This window comes from Triticum dicoccoides, chromosome 3A (genome assembly GCF_002162155.2).
Source record: "Triticum dicoccoides isolate Atlit2015 ecotype Zavitan chromosome 3A, WEW_v2.0, whole genome shotgun sequence".
In the NCBI taxonomy this organism is placed as follows: Eukaryota; Viridiplantae; Streptophyta; class Magnoliopsida; order Poales; family Poaceae; genus Triticum; species Triticum dicoccoides.
Window position 1 is genome coordinate 319,864,539 of NC_041384.1, and position 3,927 is coordinate 319,868,465.

Here is a 3,927-nt window from a genome sequence, read left to right on the forward strand (position 1 = left end):
AAAAAGGTTATGCAAAGGCTCAGATTGGTTCGGATATGATGAACTAACCCTAAAAAATTTTGGCTTTTTCGTGGACTATAGGTATGAAGAACAGACCCAACCTAAACTACGAAAAACTATAAAATCTCACCGAGCAACCTGGAAATCTGATACCACTTGATAGAGGGAAGAGTGTCCCGATGTTTCGATGAGATAGATATCATTTTCTGTGGGAGTTGACCTTGACGATCCGACTACGAATGTGCGAGACATCGTGCCGCTAAACCAACTTCCGAGGGGTTATTGACCACGCCGGAGCACGATCAACCTGACCACGAGGGTCTATTTCCTGCAAGCAAACGAAGAATAAGCAAGAAACTAAGATTGCAATGTGGATATTGCGAATATAAGATGAAAGCTTTATTGATCAAGGTGGGGTTCTGTGACGTCTTTGTCTAGTCGTTAAAAACAAACGAAGTACGCGAAGTTGCAGCTATGGCGAACTTTTAATCTAAATAAAACCCAAAGTCTAAACGACACCCTAAGGGTTGTATATATGGAGGAAGAGGGGGTAATTTCGTGGCCCTTGGAAGAGGGGTCTGAAACCAACCCTAACTCTTGTTTACCCACACATACAGTCTCTAAAAACAACCTATACTTAAGTATTTCGAAATTACATGGCCATGGCCCAATAATAAGGTGAAGTAGCACCTAGAATCGCCTCTGGACGAAATTTATGGAATGGCATCTTGTATATTTCGTCCAAGGCTTCATGCACTCCTTATGGTGGCTTCAAAGTCCTGAAATCATCACTTGTAACTCCGTTCTTGTTCCCCTTGTGCATGCCATCCTCTCCATGCTTGATCTTGCTCAAGTGTTCATCCCTCTTATCCATGCCAGACCCTTCATTTGTAAGCAAAACAAATGTATCCAATTTAGGCAGCATCATATTCTCATGAACATTAGAATCATTACCAAGAAACGAAAGTACCTGGTAATTTAATTGGTGGGCACAAGCTCTAGTGATGCGGAGCATCCCAAGGTCATCCCCATGGACCTACCATCGTCTCACCAAGTGCCTAGCGGACCCATGACACGAGCACGTGCAAGAGCTCTTGAAACCGAGGTGACATCTCTCCTCTCACATTTCCACTTTGATGCACATGAGACATGGCTACTACCTCATACGGACACTTTGTGCATACTCAGGTTTCATGGAGAAGCTAAGGAGCAAGGAGAAGAAGAGGAGGAAGATGGAGAAGAAGAAGAGCTGTGGAAGGAATCCCAGCCACCGGACGACCGGCCGGGACCGAACGTCCGGAGCCTGAAGCAACAGTCGAGCCCCAGCGAGCGGACGTCCAGTCCGGACCGGACGACCGGTGCCCCTGCACCAGAGCCAAACGAGCGGACGACCGACACCAACGGACGTCCGGCGACCGGATGACCGGCAGCCACCGGAAATCCGCTACACCAGCATCCGAGCCAGAATGAGCGGACGACCGACAGCCACCGGACGTCCGGCCACCCCCAAGCCACCGGACGTCCGGTCCCCAGCGGACGTCCGGCACCTGGCTATGTCCAGTTGCGGGCTGAGACCCATGTACCCCTTCACTTTGCCCCCCCCCCCCATTTGCACTAAGACTATAAATAGACCTCTCCCACCTCCTAGTTAGGGTCAACAAAGGATTATCTCATATTTCGTGTGAGAGCTTTGCTCATCCACTTGGTTACCTTCTCCTCGGAGATTCGAGCCTCCTACGGAGAAGATCCCCCAAGCGGATTCAAGACCCCTTTTAGGGAATAACTCAAGACCTCCTCACAGAGAAGATCGGTTATCGTGTATCGTCCGTTGTTGACTTTGGATCTTGTATCTCCTATTTAGTTTCAAGGATCTAGCACTTGTGTAATCATTCTTGTTGGTTTAGTGTTTCTCTTATGTTTCCACGTGATTTCCCTCATGTTCTTCGTGTTCATCACGGGATCCGCTCCTTTCGTGAAAGATCGGGCCACTAGGGTTCTACCCTACATCATCTTGGTATCAGAGCCATGTTGATCATGATTTCGAAGCCTCCCCGTTGTGTTGCTAGCCTAGTTTTTGTTGTTTTTGTCCCAAATTCGAAAATTCCCCACAAAAATAGCCCCAAAGTTTTTTTGTGATTTGTTGGTGTGTTGAAATTTTGTTGGATTTGATCCGTGGATTTGCTTTGTTTTGAGTGGATCTAGCTTTTCCCCCTTGTCTCCACCCTTTCCATCCACAAAATCCGACGCATTCGACGAATTTCCACATCTCCACCACGAACCCTAGCTGTTCATCCCGTGCCCAAATTTCGCCCAGGCACCGGATGTCCGACCCATACCGGACGTCCGACGATCGGACGATCGGCCCAGCCCGGACGTCCGATGAACCCTGACAAAACTGAATTTTTTCAGTTTTAGTCACCACCACCACCCAACATTTCTGCATATGCACTCCTACCACCTATACACCATCACCACTTCTGCATACCACCACCATTGCTTATCCGTTTCGCTCTCCGAACGTTTGCTACTTCGAGCTTTGAGAATTTGAGTTGCGGTTCCGTATCCTTTTGTGTTTCGGCTATCTAGGTACGGTTCGACATCAACTTCACTGTCGCTCATCTTCGCCACAGACGTGTCATCAACAACGACCACCTCGACTACATCTTGGTATTCGGTCCACCATTTTGACACCATACCATAAGCAAGAACGGTAACCTCGTCTTGGTATCGTGATGCATCATTCTTGCCATTACATTGATAGCCATCATAGCCTTACTCCTTTGCGTTGCTTACCCATTGAGACTAGCCATTGAGTATTGCGGGCAACGAGACTTGTGCACATTAGTGATCATACTTCCCATAGCATACATACATCATTGTTGCATATCTTGGTATTATCTCTTGTGTCACAAGGTTGTCATCGCATACACAATTGCTATCTTGGTTCATGAAGCATTGCATGAGAAAAGATCTCAAACATCAAAGAGACAAACAAGCTTTTAAGAAAAAAGGAAAGATAAGCAAAGAGCTTTTAAGCAAGAACCATAGCATCATACAACATTAAGATTGTCATACTCGATCATCTTGGATCATCGCATAGAAACACCTTGCATATAGCATACTTGGGATAGAAGTCGTTGCATTTTTGCTTAGTAGGTTATGCACAAGTTTTGTATCCGCCTATTGTGCAATCGTGCTAGCGTCTCTCTAGTGTTGTGCAACAAGAGCATTTTTGTGGATTCCACATTTTGGCTCATCCTTGGTTGCCCAACCCCACTTATCTCTATGTGTGTGTGTTTCCGTGTACATTACATTGCTTGGTCTACTTGTTACATTGCAATCTTGCGAATCTTTTCCAACATTATTGAAACTCACTTACAATTGCATCAAATTTTGTGCCACCATCCTAACCAAGCTCCACCATAAGCTTTTACTTGTCTAGGTGTGAGAAACCGACCAGAATTGGTACCAATTGTGCTATTTGCTTGTCCACATTGGAGTGATCATTGATCCACTTTCAACTTCGGTCAAGGTACATTTGGTATTCGTTCTTCTCTTTCTACCACTCAGATTGTGTATCTTGGAATAATGGATAGGCCAAGTACTTCTACCAACCCACTCTTCATTGAGCACGACGACGACATGAACTCTTACGTCACCAAGAGCCACCTCTTTGGTGCACAACGTGCTTTGCATCAAGAGCAACAAGCAATGAGTGAACGCATCGACAACCTCGCCTCAGACTTGCGACCCTCCGAGCAACATACAAGGGACTACTTCGACCACAAGCTCGACGATCACAAGTAAGAGAATGACGCAAGGATGGACGAAATTCGCGCTTTGTTGCTAAACCGCTCTTCTTCCACTTCATCTTCATCAAGAAGGACTCGCTCAAGTCGACACTCCGACTTCACCCTCTCCGGCTCA